The following is a 24851-nucleotide window of genomic DNA, read 5'->3' as shown; positions in this document are numbered from 1 at the left end:
TTATCTCTGTCGGGGATGTGGGTCTGGGCCAATTTTTCACAGTTTCAATCTTCTGAGCGTCAACCTGAATACCATCTTCAGATACAATGTGGCCTAGGAAGGACACTGATGTAAGCCAAAATTCACATTTGGAGAACTTTGCATACAATACTTGGTCCCTCAAAGTTTGTAAAACGACTCTAAGATGATAGGCGTGCTCCCCTTCATTCTTGGAGTAGACCAGAATATTATCTATGAATACAATCACAAACATATCAAGATATAGTTTAAACACCCGGTTCATGAGAACCATGAAATCTGCGGGGGCATTTGTCAACCCAAAGGACATGACCAAAAACTCAAAGTGGCCATAACGAGTCCGAAAAGCGGTCTTCGGAATATCACATTCCCTCACCCTCAACTGATGGTAGCCGGATCTCAAGTCTATCTTTGAGAAACAGGTGACACCCTGAAGTTGGTCGAATAAGTCATCTATTCTGGGGAGAGGGTATTTGTTCTTTATAGTGACCTTGTTCAGCTGCCTGTAGTCAATACACATTCTAAGGGACCCATCTTTCTTTTGCACAAATAAGACCGGAGCACCCATGGTGAGACGCTCGGCTTAATGAATCTCTTATCTAGCAAGTCCTTCAACTGCTCCTTCAACTCTTTCAACTCGGCTGGAGCCATTCTATATGAGGGGGATTGAGATAGGCTGGGAATCAGAAAGGATGTCAATCCCTAAGTCGATCTCCCTATTAGGAGGGACTCCAGGCAAATCTTTGGGAAAGACGTCGGGAAACTTATTGACAATCGGGACTGACTCAAGAGGTGGATAATCGACATTACCATCTTTCACTTGGACAATGTGATAGATACACCCTTTTGAGATTAGCTTCCTGGCCCTAAGGTAAGAAATAAACTTACCCTTAGGCATAACAGGACTACCCTTCCACTCTATGACAACCTCATTTGGGAATTTGAACTTAACAAACCGAGTACTACAATCAATAGAGGCATAATAGACATACAACCAGTCTATGCCATAGATCACATCGAAATCAACCATGTCTAACTCAACCAAGTCAGCCAAGGTATCCCTGTGATGAATTAACACAGTGCAATCTCTATGGACTCTCTCAGCTAAGACAGAATCACCGACCAGAGTAGCTACACTAAAAGGCCCAAGAAGACATTCAGAAATTTTATTGAATTTACTAGCCAAATAAGGAGTCACAAAAGATAGGGTGGCACCCGGATCCATCAAAATATAACAATCAAGAGAAGAGACTCGTATCATACCCGTCACGACGTTTGGAGAGTTCTCTTGATCTTGACGACTACCCATGGCATATAGGTGGTTTGTACCTCCGCTCGTACCTGAAGTAGTGCTCCTCTGATTACCTCTAGCCGGTGGTGCGGTGGCAGAATGCTGGACTCTATTTCCCCCGGTTGGACACTCCTTCTAAAAATGGTCTATTTGGCCACATTTATAACAACCAACCCTTCCTGGTCTTCATTCTCCCAAGTGGAGCCTACTACACTTGCTGCATGGTGGCTTCCCCCTCGAACCTTAACTTACACTGGCCTGGGATTGAGAACCCTGGGGTTTGAAATTCTGGCGACTCTGACCCTACCAATCATACCTATTCTGCGGCATAGGTGCACTGGCGGTAGATGAGGCATAGTTGGAAGGCCTCCTCTAGAAGAAGGACATGTTGCCCTTGTTATGCCTCTGCTTATCCTCATGGCCCGCTGATCTTGCCTTCTTGCTCATATGCTCTTCTCTGTCTTTTCTCTTCTCATTCTCCACTTGTTGAGCATACACCATTAATTTGGAAATATCCATGTCCGAGATCAACAATGTTGTTTTGCATTCTTTCTTCACATGCCTCCCTAACCTGGAGACGAACTTCCTCATCCTTGACCTCATACCTGGGATCATTTCTGGGGCATACCTGGACAGTTGGATAAACTTCAGGCCATACTCCTTAACTGTCATGCTTTTCAGTTTCAGATTTACAAATTCCTCCACCTTTGCTTCCCTCAATTCTCGAGGAAAGAAGTGGTCGAGAAAGGCCACCTCAAATTTATCCCACCTAGCAGGTTCAGCATCCTCTCTTCTACCCTGTTCCCATTGGTTATATCAAATATTCGCCACATCTTTGAGTTGATAGGACACCAACTCAACCCCCTCAATTTTCGTAGCATGCATAGCTTTTAGAATTTTCCACATCTCATCAATAAAGTTTTGGGGGTCTTCATCAGCCTTAGAACCTGTGAATGCCGACGGATTCATTCTCAAGAAGTCTCAAATTTTGGCTGCAGCAGACGGCTCTTGGGAACTAGAGCTGGGAGTTGGCGAACTCTGGCTACCATTTCGGGCAGCTATTAATTGAGTGAGCATTGTAATCGCCCTACGAAATTCTGCCTCTGATGTGGGCGCAGGTGGAGTAGCAGGCACTTGAGGTGTCTCTACATATCTCGCAGGTCGGCCTCTAGCCCTTGCTGGGCGTACCTTTGACTGGGGCACCTCTACATTATCAATATTTCTCTGGCTAGCCGTACGTTTAGGAGGCATTATCTATAACGTATGAACGCACGAATTAGAAAGGAAGTTTATAGAGTTTAACTCTATCGCACGAATTTAGAGTATGAAAGAAGTGAAACAATTCCTAAGGTCTTATAGCCTCCTGATTATAGGTGTGGTGCACAACACACCCATAAGCAAAACTCTACTAGACACGACTTCATAAACTCCCTAGGACACTTAAACTATGGGCTCTGATACCATATTTGTCACGTCCCGGGAGGGTACCCTAGACGTGACCGGCACTTGAAAGTCATTTCTGACCTTCAAGCGAACCACCTAACTCAAACATTCCATCATTCAGTCATATATGCTCAAAGGAAGACTCAATTATAACATGTTATATACAACATAGGGGCCGAAGGCCAAACATGTTTAACTCAACAGAATAAACATAATAGGACTCCTTAAAATAACAGTCCAACCTTTCCATACTCTAGTCTATGAAGCCTCTACCAAAGTCTAGAAGGTGCCAATGACAAGCCCATGGCTACCAACAATCAAGAGAAAAGAAACAACAGCAACAAAACTATATAAGGAAACTCAACATCCTCCAGAAATTAGGAGGACTCACCAACTAGCTGGGAGTGTAAGTGGATCTTCAACGGAGCGCCGATTGATGATCTCTAGTACCTGTCGCTGCATCATAAAACGATGCAGGCCAAATGGCGTCAGTACATGAAATGTACAAGTATGTAAAATGGCCAGAGGAAACAAACATCAAAAAAGCATCAATATCAACTCACGATCTCAACTCATATATATATGCATAACAATTCACTCAAGTGCCCTAAGTCTAACAAGAAATGATTTAGACCAGACCAAATCTCATGCCACTCAACTCAACTGACTCGGAGTGCTATCAATACCTAAATGAGAGTTTCTCTTATTCGACAACCATCACTTATGAGCCAGTGATAGTACAACAATCAGACGTCGTTGCCACGTCCGTCCATACCTTGCCAGGGCATGAACGCCTCCCTAATCATGGATTCCATCGATTAGTCAAGTCCTATCATTTAAGGATAAATAAATGGGAAACATCCGACCTATTTTAATAAATAAAGTGGTATAATATATTAACTAAATTAAAAATTTAGTCCATCAATTAAATTAGTTATCTAAAGTTACCCCTCAACTAAATAACCATAATTATCGAATAGTCCAAATAACTCATTAAAATTTTACGGGAAGGGTCTCATATGAAAGGAGGAGGACTCGTTCTCAAAATGACCTAAGGGTCATTACACTTTGTCATATTCTGACCATTTTAGATGAAATAAAAAAATAAGACAACAACACAATTAAAAGAGCAAGGTTCTTTTTTATCCATATTTGATCAATAGGAAGAAAAAGAAAAATGGAAGACAGCAACATTGAGTGGCTAAATGTAGCCAAGAAACGTCTTCAAGAAAATTCAAACACAATATTCAACAAACAAAATAAAATTGGACCTTAATTTTAGGAATGTATAAGCATATGAACACACAACCCATTCTCCATCTTAATTTCAGAAACAATATATATATAAAAATCGAATACATAAAATAAGAAGCTATATGGCAGAGTTAAAACAAAGAAAACTAAAGCTAAACTAGGCTACTGAGAATACACACATCCTGAAGAATACAAGACAAAAAAAATAATTCTTATAAATCAAAGCAGCTAATAACCAAACAATAAACTCTAAATAACAGAAGAATAATTCGGAAAAAATGATAAAATGACAAGAAGGTTACCTAGTTCTGGGCAGCGAACCGGAATGATGGGTTGAGAAGATGATTCCACCGTTGACTTCGACGAAATAGCTGCAAATCAAAGAGATTTTAGCTATTAGACTAAGAACTCCCAAACATTATGGGGTGTTCTCTATTCTAGACCTCCAAATCCCATCCTAAAAACCTATTTTTATGGTAAAAATCTTGTACCCACCTTCCACTCAATGGAAATAAATAAACAATTTATAGCCAAAAATAGGGATTGAATTTCAAAAAAAGCCGTTTGAGAGAGGGGGAAAATCTTCTTTAAGATCTTGTTTGAATTCAAAATTCCACAGATTAAGAAAAGTAAGAGGAAAAGGTTGATAAAGGGATGGGATTACCTGCTCCCATATTGACTTGAGGGTGATGAATGACCTTGGAATCTTGCGGATTTTGGGGGATTTTGTAGGGAAAGAGTTTCTGGTGTTGTTTGTTGTTGAATGAAGGAAGAAGAGAATAGAGGAGTACAAACGATTTTGGATTTGGGAATAAGGAGATTGGGTCGGGTTTCAGGTAATTTTGGGCTAGGAAATTGGGCTACTTTAGTTGAAATGTTAATGAAAATTAAAGGGGTTAAGCGACCTGGTCCTTATTCTCTTCGACAATTAAAATGATTCGGTTTAAAATGATTTGATAAAACGGAAATGCGACAAACTTAAACTCAATTACTTATTTAAGCTTCTTAACTTTGACAACACAAAATAATTATTTTGAAATAAAAGATTATTTATTAATTAGATAGTTTTAAACGAAATAAAATAAAATAAAATGCATAATTAACTTAAATTTTATTTTTGATAAAACAATAATTCCAAATTTTATTAAAGTAATAAATACATAATTTAATAAATATATAGAGATATATTTTATAGGAAAAATGGCAAAGTTGTCTTGAAAACGATCTCAAAAGTATTTTTGATTTTTAAAAATAATTATGTCAAATTGTTGGAAATTAAAGAAGCTTAAAAATTAACTAAATTGTGGAGGGCCAAAATTGGGTGTCAACAAATAGTCATGAATTTCATTTTATTGTATTAAAGTGATTAAGTTATTCTTTTAAGAAAAAGTAATTCAATTTTATATAAGTACTTTTAATTGTTTTTTTGTAACCAAAAAGTAATTCAAACTTTACTAATTGTTTTTTGTAACTAAATTATTAATGTCCAGATATTTATTTATCGAATTTAATTTATATACAATAAACACCGTCTGATTTAAAAATACTTGTGCATTGGATTTAAAAATATTTATTTTGACTTTTAAGGATTGTTTTAGATTACTTCACTAAACAACAATTACATGAGTAAATTCATTTTGGTAATGCAATTTAGTAAATATATTTTGGCTTAATCATTAATTATTTGGAATATCTATGATGTTATTGATCACGGAGGTAAAATGTTCCATATTAAAAGGTTCTCTAATTTATTATTTTTCAATAATATCGATAGTTTGGTTCTTAGACTAATGATATTGAATTATCATTGTAATAAAATATTGTAACAATGCATCACTATCACTATTTTTTTCCTTGAAATTTCACACCGAAAAAATGTTCATCAGTTATTTTTTCATTGAAATTTCTCTTTTTTTATACTATGTAGCTTAATATTTCTCTTTTACCGTTATTTAGTTGGACCAAATATCCCTTATTGACACGAAAAGTAACAGGGAATAATTAGAATACTAGCTGGAAGTTGGTTACGAAACATAACAGAGCATAATTAGAATATTAATTGGAAGTTGGTTATGAACTTGCATGCATACATACTTATTTTAGTGTAGTATTCCTAAAATACAAAAACTGATTACTTTCACATATTAATATAATTATTTATAATAGTTGTATTAATTCAAGTTAATAAAATGTTATAATGACCTTGAGGGTTATTTTTAAAAATTTATGTGAAATTACCATTTTGTAATGACCCTTCGTTTGCTTTCCGAAGTTTCCGGTCTAATCCCGAGGCCCGTTGTGGAATTTTGCTTAAAATGGCATTGGATGTGGAACCCACTTTTCATTCAAATGAACTCGTATGAGAATTTCAAATGTGTCATTGAGTCTGGAACATCGAAATTAGTGGAGTATCATATCTGATTTATTTTTATCAGATTCTGAACGAATTTTGAAGGTCCGTTCGGAGACTTTAAAATGTAATAAAAGATGAAAATCTGGTGCGTAGTGCATATTTTTTTCATCTTTTCTCTCAACTTTGAACTCCAATTTCTTGAGTTTTTCAAGTCCAAATCTAGCGATTCAAGAGGCTATCTTCAAGAGAATTTCATGGGGAGTTCATTGGTGAGCTCAGAATCTTGATTAGAAGTTTCGTTGGAGGAATCCAGTGGTGAGCTCAGAAACTTGATTAGAAGCTTCGTGTGAGTGGGTTGTCATCCCGGGCGTTAAATTCGACAGTTACTTGACCGGTAGAGGTGTTCGAGTGCGGTTTCAGTAATTGAGGTAGGTTTGACTATCCTTCTTTGGTACTGAGATGAGATAATTAGTCATTCATATGTTATAGACTTTGGGATGGGGTTGTAGTATGACTTGAGACTGTTATTTATATTATGATGCCTATGTGGGGGCTTATTTATTACTGTGCTGTCGTGGGGGGCTTAATTATATCACATAGCCCATATGGGGCCCTTATTTGCTTTAAGAGCATGTGATTCATGATTTCCCTTTGAAAGAGGCTTGAGGATATTATTTAACTTGTGATGTCTGTCTGAGGGGTTGAGTTGGGGGTTTTGAGCATACTTGAGAACCGTAATGATTCAAAAAAAAGGGTGAATATTTATTTCAAATACAATTTTTTCCCATGCTTATCTATTGAGGGTGTAAATCATGTTGAGGTTAATTTTTTGAGAACTTGAAACCTTATATTACATGTTGAGTTGAATATTGACTTCATGCCAAATGTATTTTGATGCATTCATCCTCATTCATCATATCACGAAACACGGAAAATATGGAAATTCTTTTTGAGAAAGAAAATGAAACACCTTTAAATCTTTGTATCTTGAGTCCCTAACTGAGGCAGTTTTACGACAGGGTAATGGATACATTGTGATCTCTTGACTCCGAGGAGATGGCAAGGATGATGAGATATTATGATTAAAGTATATGGTCTGTGAGACCCCCATGGGTCCTATTTGGTAGCACAGCTCAACAGGTGTATACGATAGGTTGTGCGACAGTCTTGATTCCACTGTACCACCACATCATTGTATCATCATATTGCATTGCACTGCATCAATATCTGTATTATTTGACTTATCTAGTTAATTGTGATAATGAGTTGATATTATGGCTTTACTTTAATCGCGCTATTATATATATAAACTAGCGGCATCGATACCGAAGTGGGACTTTTCTGTATGCAGGTGGAAGAGTTCCTTAGTTTATTTCATAGGTTTGATTAATTCCTTATTCTCAGTCGGCTAAAACCTACTGAGTACATGTGTATTGTACTCACCGCTACTTCTGTGTCCCTTTTGATGCAGATACTAGTCAGGGTACCTCACATGGCATCTCATATTCTAGCAGATTATGTATTCTCATATTAGTGGTGAGTTTTCGGGATTCCAATTGTCACTAGTCTATCTATAATTCTCAGTCTTTTGTATTATTTAGAGACTTATGCTGTATCTTCAGACTCGAACCTTTTATTAGATGCCTTTTATACTTATGACACCAGGTTTTGGGATAATTTCATTGTTGTCCGTTTATTGTGTTTAACAGTGGCCTGTCTACCCTTTTGGAGTCTCATATGGTTTTATTTTTAGGCTTACACATTGGGATGAGATTTTGGATATGTGCCATGACCTCAATTTTTGGGCTCATAACACCCACCCTCACCCCACCCCAATATAACTATATAACTAAACCTCTTCTTCATCATTTAGTATCAAATATTTCGTCTAAGTCTCTAGAGTTGTATTGTTTTCTTTTGAATTAAAATTATGCATGGTTCAAGAAAATAGTACTTATGGTGTTTGTTGTGAGTTCAATGATCAATGTCGATCGTCATCGTCGAAAAAAATGAATTCCTCTTGTTGTGTTACACATGAATGTTTACCTTAGTCAATAGAGGAAATTAATGCAATTTCTTTAGAAGACGAAGAGGAAGAAGTAGAATTGAAGAGGCAAAAACATGGAGATTTGATTGATTATTATATAAAACGACATAAAGAGAAAGAAGAAGAATTAAAGAGGCGTGAAGAGTTGATTCAAAATGTGAAGTAAAAGAGAAAGAATGAAGTTTGTGTTGATGCTATTGAACACTTATATTACCTTATTCCTACGGGTAAGAGAAGAAAAATAAAAACAAAGTCGAAGTATAGAGTTTGTGCCTTAACTTCCTTGAAAAAGGAAAACAATAAGTTGAAAATAGTTCTTAAAGAAAAGGAGCCAATTCAAGATTTCGACTTTCCAGGAATCATAAAGGTTGAATGTTTATTGAAAAACGTACATGGGGATTTGGAAAATATCAAGAAGAGTGTGATTACCACAGATCCAATGGATAAAGAAAGAAATCTAAAGATTGAATCTTTCTTGAAAAGGGAAAACAAGAAGTTAAAAATAGTTCGTAAAAGAAAGGAGCTAATTCAAAATTTTGGGGTTCTAGGTATCATAAAGGTTGAATCTTTTTTGAAAAATGTACGTGGGGATTTGATGAAAATTCAAGAATTGGAGAAGTAAAAAACCCCAAAGATTGAATCTTTCATGAAAAGCAAAAAAATCAAGAAAATGGTTCAAAACAAAAACCCAAACAGAGTTTCACATGCTGTTTTGCCAGAGGAGTTCAAGAACAAGATTCCAGAATTAGGGGTTTCAATATCTGAAGTGTCATTAGTGACTGAGAAGCAACTTTTTATTACAGATTTAAGTGACAAACATATGTGTTTATCGATACAAGTGAAGCAAGTGCTTAATGTTGATGAATTCTTCACTCCACAAGAGAAACATATTTTGGATACAAGAGACAGTTGCAACAGAAGGTCACAAATAAATTTCAATTTGGTTGAGCCATCACTTAAAGTATGCAACATTCATTTGGCTAAGTGTCCAATGAATTCATGTTGTAGTTATGTGTTGTTGAATGACTGGATGTCAGTGTGCAAAAGAAATGATCTCAAGGTTAATAGGATGGTCCAGTTATGGTATTTTCGTAATGACTCGAATCTATGGATGGCACTTGTTGTGGTTCCTCCAGTTATGGTACTTCATCTCAATGAATATTCACTTTAGATTGCTTAGTCCATCTCATTATTAATTCATTGTTAAAACAATTTGATTATAAGAATTTTTGTCAATAATGATAGGCTAAAGTTTGGACATGTCTAATTATTATAACTACATTTAGTGTAGGTGTAGTTTGACATGATTAGTACTTATAATAGCTTTCGTTTTTATACTAGTTAGTACAATTGTTCACTTGCACTACTTGTGTAAGTGATAGTGCTATAATAAACTTCTATTGTTTAACATGTTTTTAGTCTTGACTCTTTTCCTTTTTTGTTGAAAATTTTTGATTAAATATTTTCTTGTGTAGTTTTCTCTACTTAGTGTTGATGGTAGAAAAAATTGTTTTGTTACCTTGCATTTGTTTTTTGTTAGAGTGGGTAAAAAGAGCCATACTGATTGGGGAATGTTTCAGTGGTTTCGTTGTATGGACTTGGCATCCTCTCCTCATGATCTAGCTTTTGAGGTTGAGTCAGGCCCAAGTGTCATATTTGTACGTGGTATCAAAGTCAGGTTCATCCCTATGGGCTTACGGTATACACTCTAGTTGGGCCTGGATATGAAAAGGGTGTTAAAGTGGGTAAAAAATCTCAAAGGATTGGTGGTCTCCTTAAATCCACTTGGGCAATCCCCCTCGTGAGCTAGCTTTTGGAGTTGATTTAGGCCCATGTGTTATATCTTTTCATTTTCCATATGTGTTCAATTATCGATGGATGCCATGACTAATTATAATGATCAGAGCCATCATTAATTATGATTAAAAATAAATTCGCAAGAATTTGACTTGACTAGGTCCCACTACCCCACCAGAGCGGGATGATTCCGTTGGGGCGTGCCACTAGAGAAAGAATAAGGCCGTTAGAGCGGGAAGTCGTGTGACAGAACTTAAGTCGCGAATTTTCTTATTTTCCCCACTTCTCCCAAGTGGAGGTTAGAGGCGAGAGTTTCTACAAAACCGTCCAAAAAGGCTGCTCTTGAATGAATAAGAGAAGATGAGGGAATCTCAGCTTTTGGAAAGCTTCAACCCATGGAATTCAATTTGGTCTTGTCCGTGGAATATTTGGAACCAATAATTTCAGCAGTGTTATCTCTCCTCGAATGGTTGGCGCCCAGGTAGGCTAGGATTCTCTTTTCTAAGTAGTAAACCTATACCTACAGTGTAATATAAAAGGAAAGTTAATGAGAATTCACATACTAAGTTGTGGGTCATGGTTACGAGTAGAAATCCGGTTGTGATAGGGTCAAATTCGAATGTGACTTGGGTAGAAATATGCTGCAGTGAATTGAGAAGTTACTGATTGTGATGTTTTTGTATGCAGCTGGTTAATCTATATCGAGCATAGAATCTCGTACAAAAAAGTAAAACTAGTAGATTTTAAGGTCAGACTTGTAAGGTTTGGTAGTGTGGACATTGACTATTTTTGAAATTGTCTTAAATGTGTAATTTAGTTACTTATGATATGCCTAAACGTGTACAGATAAGGGTAACAGGTTAGTCCTTATATAAATAAGCACTTGCTGGCCTATTTTTGTGATGAACTTATTTTTGGTGATATAATTATTATGAATAATGAATGTAATTGTGAATTTGGTATGTTTGGATCAAGTGTCACATTCCGACACGTATGTGGATTGGGTGTCATGTTTTGACACGCATTTGGATTGGGTGTCACATTTCGACACATTCTTGGATTGGGTGTCAATTTCTGACACAAATATGATGAATTGGGTTCCCTAAGTGGGCCAAGTAGGTGTGTGTGGATGGTCCCAGGAGAGGACCTAATGATATATGTATTTTCATGTAATAATAAGTTTTGTGGTAGATGACCCATGTACTAAGAACTATAAATGAACTCTTGAATTGTGGTCTGCTAGATATAGAGAATTATGATCATCAATACACTTATTGGTGAGTAAGAGGATGGGTCCTTTTAGGCCTGGATATGATATATATGGTCTAATCGTATTCTATATCGCTTATACACTTAGATTAGAAGTTGAGGTTTCTAGTTGCCAGAGAGTATTACCATTGTGATTTTCATGAATAACCGAGGTAGGGATAGTGGCTATCTAGAACTTAAGTGAGTTGGTGAGTGTGATTATGAGATGGATATGCCTTATGTTGTGAGACAATTAGACCAACTAGTGAGAGTTGGGAGAAATCATTGAATGGTTAAGGTTGCTAGTTGGTGACTATTGAGGTGATAAAATAACAGTAAGATGGGTACCTAACCCACAGGTTTAAGTTATGACTAGGGTGGTAGTGGAACCGTGTTGTTTAGGGTGGTGAATAACCTAAGGGTAAGAATAAGGACTGTACTTATTGGGATGGGTGACTAAATTGAGGAAGTTCAAGTAGATATCTCTTATTTCTCTGTTCATATATTATGCAGTGGGTATCAGATTGAATGATTATACCTACCAGTACGTGTCATTTGTACTGATACTACTCTTGCTATGCCACTTGGCATAGCTTGTTTGCAGGGTCAGTTATGTCTCTTAGGTGAAGACGAAGGCGATCCTCCAATAGCTTCTATTTTTCCTTTATCTTGGTGGAAGCTGGGTCATTGGTATTTTATTTTATTTCTACTCTTAGTAGCTCTTGTACCTGTTTATACTAGTATCCTTGGGGGATTTTATATAATTGTATAAGCTCATCTTTAATAGAGTTTTCTTTAGAAATTTTGGTTTAATTATTCAAGTTTGTTTTAAATTCTGCAACTGTTCTTATAGAAGGGGTTAAGGGTTCTCCTACTTAGGGTGTATAGTGGGTGCCTGTACGGCCCGGTGGGTTGGGTCATGATAATTTGGTATCAGATCCCAGGTTATCGGTCTCCCAATACAAGAGCGAGTATGGAATAGACTCCTACGGATTGGTGTGTTGACGTCTACATCTAATCTTCAAAATGCTATGAAGCATTTTAGGAACTAGTTCCATTCCTTCTCTCTTATTCGTACGGTCTGTCGCTTGTGGTATGGGTTGAGTCTAATTGGTATCTCTGGATTCCAATTAGTATCTCAACGAGGTAATCTGAATACCGTTGTCATGGCTAAAGGAACATAAGCAAGGAAATTGGAACCAAGAAGGTTCTAATTGGTATCTTGCCTTAGAGGCAGTGAGAATGCATATATGATCAATTAATGGTCATCTATGGAGAGAACTAAATTACTTTACTTGCTTGAGTTATGGAGTTGAACATTTGATTATGTGCATAGTGACTCCTGATTTAAAATGTGAAATACCCTTGCTTGTGTGTTAAATTTGTGTGGTATATGTTTTCTAATAAATTATATGAACTAGATGTCAAGGAGGAGTCATAACTGTATTATGTGCTTTGAATTGTGTAAGACCCAAGACTATTAAGGGATGAGTCCTAATGTGTTGAATGATATACTCATGTGAGGGAATGCAGCCTGTAAATGATGCATGGACTTAACCCGTGGGGACTGTGGAGAAACTCTAGTTTCAGGGAAGTTGGAATTTTGTTTGAAAGCAAGTAAGAAAAAGATCTAGTGTTGTACACTGGTCTAATGGTGGTCACGAAAGATCCTCAGCATATTTCATAACTGAGCTAAAACAAGGTATTGCTGAATTATGTCTATTTGATATAATGGCTTGAACCAGTGGCTTGAGTTAATGAGAATTTAATGTCACAAGTTGGTTTAAATGATGCCTTGTTTATCTTGATGTCCTTGGTTTTAAGGGGAGCGATAATCCCCTATATATAGTGGTGGGTTCGACTCTGGGACAGGCCACGTCAAAATTCTTGTGGAAAAAGGAGTTAGAGGGGTTGAGTTTAACCTTAGGAGTCTAAGGGGGAATAGAGGGCAGGAAATATGCCCAAGATAATTCTCTAAAGCTACTGTCTCGATGAATCCCACACCAGCGGGCATACCCGGCCAGAGTGGACCCGCCAGAGCAGGAATTATCCAGCCAGAGTGGGATCTCGCGAGACAGAATACTCAGAAAGAGGTTCCTTATTTTTGGCATTGATCTTTTAAGCGCAATGGTTAGCTCTAAGGTTGTGTAGTGATCGACTAAGACCGAATAGCCATAAAAAGGTAGTGATAATATGTATGGAGATGTGAAGGAACTAAAAAACATTCGGTGCTTACAAATTTAAGGGAAATAGTAAAGGAAAGAGATAAATTGTTTGTTCCTTACCCAAACGGGACAACCTAATCAAATAATAAATCCTAACGGGGGCGAGAGGGAGTGTCGACATCTGAATCTAGGTCCTCCGGGGGGTACTCTCCTGCCGAGGCCTCATTCAGGAAGGGGAAATTGCGAAAATCATCAGGTTCCAATCTGGGCAATTCCCTCTGGGGAGCGACACTGGAGAAGATGACATTGATAGTCTTCCACATCTTCATCATGAGGCGGTCCCTCTCTATGCTCTTCCTCCTCTCCCACCGCAGCTGACGACGAAGCATCTCCACCTCCATGACAGTAGCTGGTGGCACTGGAGAAGGGGTCTGGGCAAAGTGGCCTCCTAGTATCCTCTGAACCGCGGCTAAGTCCTCCTCCAAGAGAGGGTCAACTGGTGGCTGTGACTGAGTGAGAGGGGCATCATCCTCGTACTCGTCATCGTCCTCTACTACTGCTGACCGACTGCTCTCGACCCCATCAGTCCTCCCCTTCTTTGGTATCCTAGAGGAGGCACTATGAATGAATGGATACCTATTTCAAATAGTACATTCGACTTAGTCCTTCAGACGAGTAAACTATGCAAAACTACAAATGTCAAAATGTTCGGAAGAACTTGCATCACTGACTATGACATCCTGATTGTGTATGCAACAGATTACAGTTATCACTTACATGATACTCATTGGGTCACTTTGAAGTGTAGAAGGAAGAAGATCACAGAAAAGCTTCGGATCTCCAGGAAAAGAACCTATACAAAACAGTTAAAGAATTAACATAAGGATGCAGCAAAAAACTTGATAGAAGGACATGTTTCTTCTAGTATTTGGATCACTTCTTGAATTAGTAGAAGAAGGTGTTGAAGTATCAAAAGGAGCAAATTTGGTGATAGCAGGCTGCATCAACTGGTGACATAGTGGATGGACAAAAGGCGCGGAGCGAGAAGCAGCACGTGTAGATGAGATCTTTCCAGATTTGGAGATGACATGTACAGTACAGAAATCAGGAGCCCCTTTTGACACACCTCCTGGTATGTCTTCTTGCTTTAAATCTGCAATGTAGAAAGATCCACAGATTCAAAGCCAAGTTTGTAGCATACATATGCATTAATATCGACATATTCCTATGGTGAGTCTAGAAAGATTGTAATATTCGAGGGTCTTAAATTGAAAAGACATATCTATTCGTGAAAGAGTATGACTTTTCATAAGGAAAATCTGCAGTATACTAGGCTTTGTTGGATACTATGTACAGAGTCATACCTGAGAGACCGCCTCTCGTTGAAGCACCAACAATCAATACCTCTACTCCTGTTCGATTCACATATTCAACGATTGCCTTGGCTACATCCGTGTCATCTAACACAACATCATAACATTGTATCTGTTTTTTAAGTATTAGAAGAACCAAAGTTAGAACTGCGAAAGCTGAAAGGAAATAATTAGCAGGACTTGAAAAATTTTATGAAATGTTTATTATACTTTTCACATAGTTATAGACGAATTCATCAAAGGTTTTGAGTTACTAACATCTTTCCGTGTACAAAATACTCGAAAAGGAAGAAACAAATCCTTTGTCTGCGGATCCAATTGAATATTTTCCGATCCACCTTCATTAGAATTCTGGTTTGTTTCTGAAATGTAAAATGTACACAGTTAATTATGCAATTATGTGATTTTACGCTAATTAGAACAACATTATGAAGTAGAAAAATCTCTCAAAAATCAGATTTGGATTAACCATTTCAGCACAAACAAATAACTAGCTTAACTTTTGGTATGCCAATATCATTAGTCAAGTAAGATACAGCTCTAACACAAGGAAATCAAACAAAAAAAAGATTGATACAAGTCTAATAAGTTTTGACATGTGAAGTACCGATGGATGTGGCCTACTAGTTGATAAAGTAGGATTAAAACAAGGGGAGGCCAGGGTTCCAGCCCCGAAGGAAACAAAAAATGATTTCTTTCCATTTGCCTAAGCAACAATTAACTCTTAACTTTGTTCCAACCAATGCCATGAACTCCTATCTCTAACACAAGCAAATTAGACAAAATGATTGATATTTGTCCAATAAGCTTTCGACATGTGAATGTATCCATGGTTGTGGCCTACTAGTTAATGAAGTAAGATGAAGTCCAAGGGAGAAGAGTGTTCAAATCTCGTCAGAGACAAAAAACACTAATTGATTTCATTTCATCTACCTACGTCTTGATGGACAAAGTTATCCAGTATGCAATCACGTTTTGTTAGTTTTGACGTTGCAAATATGCTTGCTACAATAACTAGCATAGATTTGACTAACATGTAAATCATTCATCGCGCTTAAATTTTTGCACCTTTAAGCTACAACATCAAAAACTTATCCAGCATCAACAACATTTTCAGCACAACTTGAAGTTGATTCCTGCGTCTATTTATGCTAGACATCATGGGAGCCCAAAATATGTATAACCTACTTAATATTTTCATTTTGAATTGTACAAGTGACCATTCTACAACATCAATATACACAAACAAATACCATAACTATATATCTAGTACCCGTGATGACGGGAGGGAAGATATATTCAATGAAATAGTCCTTAATATCTTCATTTTGATTTGTACAAGTGACCATTCTACAACATAAACATGCATAAGCAAATACCATAACTATCTGGTACTCGTGTTAATGGAAGGTAGCACGTATTCAATCAAAACATACACATTCTACAACATCAACATGCACAAACAAATACCATAACTATTTGGTACTCGTGCGGATGAGAGGTAACACGTATTCAATCGAATAGTCTGCCTAACCATACACATTCTACAACGTCAACATGCACAAACAAATACCACCACTACCAAGTGCCCGTGCTGATGGGAGGTAACATGTATTCAATCAAATAGTCCGCCTAAACATACACATTCTACAACATCAACATGCACAAATGTATACCATAACTATCTGGTACCCATGCTGATGAGAGGTAATTTGTATTCAATGAAATACTCCGCCTAAACATACACATTCTACTTATTTTGATTTGTAAAAGTGGTCATTCTACAACATGAACATGCACAAACAAATTCCAAAGTCACCCGATACCTGTATTTGTAGGAGGTAGCAGGTATTTCATGGGATAGTCGAGGTCCATGCAAGCTGGTGGTCGGACATCACTGTTATTAAAATAACATAACATGCAGAAACAAACAAATACAAGAGAGAAAGATTAGAAGAATTACTTGTAGAAGGGGATTGAGAGGAATTGGAAGATTGTTTAAGTTTGACATGGATCAAAAGAACAGTTTGTCCTCTGGCTAATAGATGATCAACAGTCCATTTCAAAGCACTTTGGCTTCCTCTATCTTTATCTATTGACACTGCTATTAATTTATTTGGTAGTGGCATTCTTTCTCCATTCATATTTGGTGGTGAAGGCCCCATTTTTTCACTTACAAGAATTTTACTCCCAAAAAATTCATATGTTTTTAAGAATTGTCCAATTCTAACACATTTGTCTCTTTTTTTGTTTGAAATCTAATAAATTGTTGTTGTGGCTTTTTGTTTCTAATTCTATGTTCAACCCATTGTAGGATGTATTGATTCTTGAAAATTTATGATGACAAAATCATAGAATTGAAAATCTCCAAAAAAGGTGACAGTTTAATTTGATATGTTCTTTAATTCACCATAGAGAAGAAAGATATGATTTTTAGTGATAAACCGTTTTAGAGAATTTGAGGGGAGCTCCATCTTTGGTGGATACTTAATTGGTTTTGTGTAATAGTAACCACTGTTAGTATTAATTATTATAATAAACTTCTAGTTTCAACTATAATTCCAATAGTTCTTCTAATATTTGAGCAATATATTTAATATTTAATTAATTCAAATATGAATTTATTATCCCTTTGCTTGTGAATTTCATAAATTTAATAAAATTATTTGTTGTTCCACCATTTGATTATCACATGTGTTTTATTAAATATTGTTTTATTAATTCATATATTTGAAGGTAATAAAATTTTATAAAATAATCAAAATACAATATTTTTCTTTTAATAGAAGAACCAAAATAATTAATTGAGACCAAAATCAAGAAAATTTACCAATAAGTGAGGAATAGAAATGCTATTATCCTATAAAAAAAATTAAATTATATATGCTACACTCTGTTTGGATCATTGTTACTCATTGTTTCATAATGTACTAAAATGTGTTATGTTATATATTGTATTGTACAAATTTATAGATATAATGTTTTGATAGATTGTATCGTGTGTTGTTGTTTAATAACATTTTTATTATTCGATATCGTTCTGTATTGTACTTGATAAATTTATTAAAATGTCCTAAACTATTGTAATTATTAATCAAATTAATTTAACACGACTTCTTTCTGCTAACTTGTCACACATTACGCCTTGTAAATATATTAAGTTATTGAACGACTTTTCATTATAAAAATTTATTTAGCTACAATTAAACTTGAGTGATAATTAATCCAATCATCTTGCATGTCTGCAAAACATGAATTTTATTTATTTACAATAAATATCGCCCGACCTGAAATAATCACATAAATTTTAAAGGTTAGAATAGATAAGTACACAGAGTGGTTAATTATTTATTGTAATCTGAAATAATCCCAGAAATTTTATTTATTTACAATAAATAATTAATCACTCTTTGAACTTATCTATTCCGACCTTTAAGAATTATTTCAAATTACTTCACTCTATATAAGATGTTGAATAATTTCATGGGATATCTATCACCAGATAACTCTATCCATCAAACTAGAACAAATAATAATAAATCGCCAAGCAAAAGGTTAGTTGAGTTTGCCTAATTATTATACAAAATGCTTTATTTGTTTTCTAATTTGTAGTAATATATATTCTGTGATATTTAGGCAAGATGAAGCTGTGATTTTTTTGGTTACAAATCAAAGATAGTGGTGTGATATATTGTTATGTTATTAATTTGTGTAATGTTGAAGACCTTTTCATTATAGAATGTAGTTTAATGAATATGTACCATTGAAACATGAATTTAATTTATATACAAAAAATATCGTCTAATTTCGAAATAATCTATGCATTGGGTTGTATAACAAGGATTACATTGAAATTCTATCTTTTCATTCTTTGAATTTATCTATTCCTTCAATCTTTAAGGATTGTTCCAGATTACTTCAATTAACGATAATTACATGGACAATTAAATTATTTTTGATAAATATTTATTTTTTTGATTTAATGTCACGATCCAATTTCGGGTGTGATGACACCTGTCCTTTCCCACCGGACAAGTCAGCCTAAATCCCAACAATTCTATAAATAAAGAGGAAACAGTCGAAATAGGTAAATAATAATCAAAAACGGAAGTCTGTCAACTTAAAATTACCCCTAAATATTGGTTGTCACATGTACAAGCCGCTAAAGAAAGTAAAATTGAAATCAAAGTACAAGTCTCATTATGTCTTCAACTCTCAAACAGAGTAAAACATAAAAATACAGGAAGTATGAGAGTTCGCTGGATATTAATGGCTACCTCTCTCAACTCCCAGAAGCCTCAAATAATCAAGAAAAGAACAGTGATCAAAGTCCAGGCACGGAACCTACACAAGTGTAGAAGCAAGGGTGAGTACCAAACAACGCGGTACCCAACAAGCTAACTAGAAAAACTAAGTAATTCTAAAAGAATACACGAACTCCGTTTCCAATCCAACCGAACCTCCAGACTACAACCTGCACAGAAATCAGCCCAACCTAACAGTTCATACTACACAATTCAATAAGATATCGATCACAGCTCAATATCACAAGATGTATCATACAAGTACTCACAAGTCACAAACAAACATCAAATTATCAACACAGATATGCAGAATATGTATATGCACATTTAATGATCATGCATGTGTGCAATTGCCGGCAAAGACCTCGGCATGATAAACTTTGATCAAAAATGACCTTATCCTCATAATCTCTGACTGATAGTGACCTCAGTCCCACAACCTCGATAGAAATAACCTCGGCAATGTAATCTCTGACGAAAGTGACCTCAGTCCCACAACCTCGCCGGAAATGACTTCGACCATATGATCTCGCCGGAAATGATCTCGGAAATGTAATCTCACCGAAAATGACCTTGGCAATGTAATCTCGCCAAAAATGGCCTCGACAATGTAATCTCACTGAAAATGACCTCGGCGCATCAATCTCTCACCAGAAATGACCTTGACAATATAATCTCACCGAAAATGACCTCGGTCTCACAATCATATACCTCTCATCACAGTGTTTCAGAACCAATGCAACAATATGCTCACATAAGTAATGAGGAATAATCAATTCACCCAAATCACATTCACAATTAGACTACCAAGTATTTCATCAAATACACATAGATATTTAGATTACATCATGTAAGTTTCAATACTCACCAATATCACACATCATATTTTATTAACCCCATCGATTCATTTTTAGATTAATTCATATCACAATTAAACTCGTAACCTCATCCCCATTACACCCCAACACATATACAATGGGATATTCAGAAATTCGAAGAGATTTACGGAGTTTTAAGAGTCCACTTGCCTTAGCCAAGATGCAATCAATCAATCCACGCGTGCCTTGCCCTTCCGATTATACTCCAAATCTCCACAATCTATTCAAGTATTGATTCACAATCAGAAACTAACTCCAACGATTCTAAGAACGTGAAATTCGGTGAAAAAGGGGTCAAAGGCTCAAAATTTAACTTCACAAAATAGGGGTTTAAATTCGGAAATTTTTGGATGAAATTGTTCCTCTTAGTCTTAGGAACCCAACAGCGAAAACCGTTTAAAAAACCCAGCCCAAATCAAGTTACAATCAATGATTTAAGATTTTTTTTCAAGTTCTTGAAAAAAAGGCTATTTTCACCCATTCAAATCCCTAAATACATGTTAGAATCATAATTAATCAATGGGAAATGACGAAGTAGGGTCAAAATAACTTACCCAATGAAATCCCACGATAACTCCTTCTCCAAATCACCACAACCGAGCTCCAAAGTTCAAAAATAGAGAAAATAGCTTAAACCTCGGCCAAAACCCCTCTCAGATGTTGCTTAAGCGACAGGGGTTTGCTTAAGCGGACCATTGCTTTTGCGGGATTTGGGTTGCCTTTGCGACCTCTGCCCCTTCGCTACAGCGACCACTTTGGTTGCTTTTGCGATCCTTCACAAAACCAAGACCTTCGCTTTTGCGACAGGGGGTTCGATTAAGTGGAGGTTGCTTTTGCGATACCCTCTTCGCTTAAGCGAAGGCACTAGAACCAGCAACTCTTTCAAGTCTCAAAGTTTCCGATTTGATCCTTGGGATTCGTTTGGGATCCTGTATATTCAAAACATATATGTATCCCAACTAAACTCGACATTTTAAATTCATCGGATCCATCAAAATTCAATTTCGAGGCCTCTTTGACCTGAAAACCAAAGTCGTAACTAACCCAATATTATGCCTCAAAAGACCAAAACGCCCTAGGAGCTTCCAAAAATTATATAGGAACTCTCCGTAGGCCTAAAATCACCGTCCAAAGCCAACTGAGTTGTTGGAATTCAATTTCAAGTATCCGATCCCCAAATATTGACCAAAGTCAAATCTATGGAAAAAAACTCAACTATTTCCATCTTAACCCCTCAAATCCATGATATGACCCCAAATGCGATTTCGTCAACTCTCCTAGATCAATTTCAACATTTCAAAACTGATAAAATCAATAGAATTCCATTCTAAGACTCAAAACTCCGAACGACTTGACATACCACTTTTGAGTCATTGTAAATCTTTAAAACTCAAAATTTACCAAATATGTCAACTTTTTCAAGAAAACTATGGAACCGACATCAAATATCAATCAAATATGACTCGAGAAAACTACTAGGAGGGGTAAAATGGTCATTTTTATAAAAAATTCCAAAAATAATCTTTACGGTCATTACATCTCCACCATTAAAAATCATGTTCGTCCTCAAACAAAACGTAAAAGAAAGTACGTGAAGCCTCGAAAAGCCATGGATATTAAGCCCACATGTCGTCCTCTGACTCCCAAGTCACCTCTCCGACTGAGCGGTACCTCCACTGTACCTTCAAAGAAGCTATCACTTCGGTCCTAAGCTTACGGAGTTGACTATCAAGGATGGCTATGGGCTCCTCCTCAAAGGTCAAATCTGGACCCAACTCCACCGTGTCAAGAGATAACATATAAGACTCATCCGGTATATACTTCTGGAGTATGGAAACATAAAATACAGAATGTGCCACAGATAAGCTAGGTGGCAAGGCTAATATCTAAAACACCTTTCCTACTCGTCTCAAAATCTCAAATAGGCCAATAAATCGAGGGCAAAGCTTTCCTTTCTTTCCAAATTGCATTACGCCCTTCATGGGCGACACTCGGAGCAAAACATGGTCACCTTCTATGAACTCCAATAGTCGAACCCTCCTATCTGTATAGCTTTTTTGCCTACTCTGGGATGTCAAGAGTCTACCCTGGATAATATGAACCTTCTCCATGGTATCTCTAAGAAAGTCCGTGTCTAAAAAGTCTATCTCAAATGAGTCGAACCACTCAATAAGAGATCGACACCGCCTACCATACAATACCTCGAATGGGGCCATCTGAATGCTGGATTGATAACTGTTGCTGTAGGCAAACTTTGCTAAGGGAAAATCCTGATCCCACCTAGCACCAAAATCAATAACACAAGCTCGGAGCATATCCTCCAACACTTGAATCATCGGCTTGGACTGACCATCAGTCTGTGGGTGAAAAACTGTACTAATATCAAGCCTATTGCCTAGGCCCTCCTGTAGAGCCTACCAAAAGTGTGAAGTAAACACTGAACCTCAATCGGAAACAATGGATACTGGGACTCGATGAAGCCGAATGATCTGAATGATATACAACTAAGCTAGTCTGCTAGCCGTGTACTTCACCTTAATAGGAATAAAATATGCAATCTTGGTCAGTCTGTTGACCACTACCCATATAGAATCATAACCACCCACGGTGGTAGGCAAACCCACAATGAAATCCATGGTGATCCGATCCTACTTCCAAGTAGTTATGGGCATCCTCTGACTCACATCTCTAAGTCGCTGGTGCTCACACTCGACCTGTTGACAGGTGAAACACTTGGACACAAACTCTGCAATGTCCCTCTTAATCCCACACTACCAGTAATGCTGACTAAGGTCATAATTCATCCCACACCACCAGTAATGCTCAACTAAGGAAAAATGGGCTTTAATAGAAGCAATAAATCCTCCACCCTCCTCAGAAACTCATAATCGAACAAGGCTATTATCTAACCTCTGAAGATCTCTAGCCAAAGGCCTCCTTCTCTGCTAAGGGAAAATGTTGATCCCACCTAGCACCAAAATTAATAACACAAGTTCGGAGCATATCCTCCAATACCTGAATCATCCGCTTGGACTGACCATCAGTCTGTGGGTGAAAAACTGTACTAATATCAAGCCTATTGCCTAGGCCCTCATGTAGAGCCTACTAAAAGTGTGAAGTAAACACTGAAACTCGATCCAAAACAATGGATACTGGGACTCCATAAAGCTGAACGATGTGACTGATATACAACTAAGCTAGTCTGCCAGCCGTGTACTTCACGTTGATGGGAATAAAATGGGCAGACTTGGTCAGTCTGTTGACCACTACCCATATAGAATCATAACCACCCACGGTGGTAGGCAAACCCATAATGAAATCCATAGTGATCCGCTCCTACTTCCAAGTAGGAATGGGCATCCTCTGACTCACATCTCCAAGTAGGAATGCTGGATTGATAACTGTTGCTGTAGGCAAACTCTGCTAAGGGAAAATGTTGATCCCACCTAGAACCAAAATTAATAACACAAGCTCGGAGCATATCCTCCAATACCTGAATCATCCGCTTGGACTGACCATCAGTCTGTGGGTGAAAAATTGTACTAATATCAAGCCTATTGCCTAGGCCCTCATGTAGAGCCTACTAAAAGTGTGAAGTAAACACTGAAACTCGATCCAAAACAATGGATACTGGGACTCCATAAAGCTGAACGATGTGACTGATATACAACTAAGCTAGTCTGCCAGCCGTGTACTTCACGTTGATGGGAATAAAATGGGCAGACTTGGTCAGTCTGTTGACCACTGCCCATATAGAATCATAACCACCCACGGTGGTAGGCAAACCCATAATGAAATCCATAGTGATCCGCTCCTACTTCCAAGTAGGAATGGGCATCCTCTGACTCACATCTCTAAGTCGCTGGTGCTCACACTCGACCTGTTGACAGGTGAAACACTTGGACACAAACTCTGCGATGTCCCTCTTCATCCCACACTACCAGTAATGCTGACTAAGGTCATAATTCATCCCACACCACCAATAATGCTCAACTAAGGAAGAATGGGCTTTAGTAGAAGCAATAAATCCTCCACCCTCCTCAGAAACTCATAATCGAACAAGGCTATTATCTAACCTCTGAAGATCTCGAGCCAAAGGCCTCCTTTCAACACTAACTGCCGCGAGACTCCCTATACTAGGAGCATTCCTACTTAAAGCATCGGCCACCACATTGGCCTTCCCTAGGTAGTACAAGATAGTCCTTCAGTAGCTCAATCCATCTACGCTGCCTCAGATTTAAATCCCTCTAACTGAAGATACACTAAAGACTCTGGTGATCAGTGAATACCTCACAATGCATACCATATAAGTAATGACGCCATAGCTTCAACATAAATACCACCGCCGCCAACTCTAGATCATGGGTAGGGTAGTTCTTCTCATGAGCCTTCAACTATCTAGATGCATAGGCAACTACCTTTCCTTTCTTCATTAGAACTCCACCCAACCCAACACCAAAAGCATTACAATTGTAACACTCTAATTTTTTTTCCTTTTTTCGCCAAGACTCGAACCATTCTTCATATGCGTATAGACTCGAACTGAATGACTTCTAATTGTATACATGAGTTAGGATAAATTCTTAAGTATTTTAATAGTATTAGATGTGGTTTAGGGTCATAAGAGATCTCTAACACCAAGCCAAGTTCAAAGAATTTCTATCGGCTAAGTTTTTGAAT

At 37.1% G+C, this 24851-nt stretch overlaps 1 long non-coding RNA gene across 1 annotated transcript in view; it reads right to left on the bottom strand.

Moving 5' to 3' along the window:
* The window catches only part of LOC129888862 (uncharacterized), a 32367-nt gene extending 27530 nt beyond the window's left edge, over nucleotides 1-4837 (bottom strand). The window contains exons 1-3 of the long non-coding RNA XR_008766738.1: nucleotides 4671-4837; nucleotides 4309-4377; nucleotides 3144-3208 (exon numbers count right to left, since the gene is read on the bottom strand). This is a non-coding gene — a long non-coding RNA (uncharacterized LOC129888862). The remainder of the gene's footprint in view (nucleotides 1-3143; nucleotides 3209-4308; nucleotides 4378-4670) is intronic.
* Nucleotides 4838-24851: the final 20014 nt, after the last annotated feature.

This window comes from Solanum dulcamara, chromosome 5, assembly GCF_947179165.1.
Source record: "Solanum dulcamara chromosome 5, daSolDulc1.2, whole genome shotgun sequence".
Lineage (NCBI taxonomy): Eukaryota > Viridiplantae > Streptophyta > Magnoliopsida > Solanales > Solanaceae > Solanum > Solanum dulcamara.
This window is presented reverse-complemented; position numbering and strand designations above follow the sequence as displayed.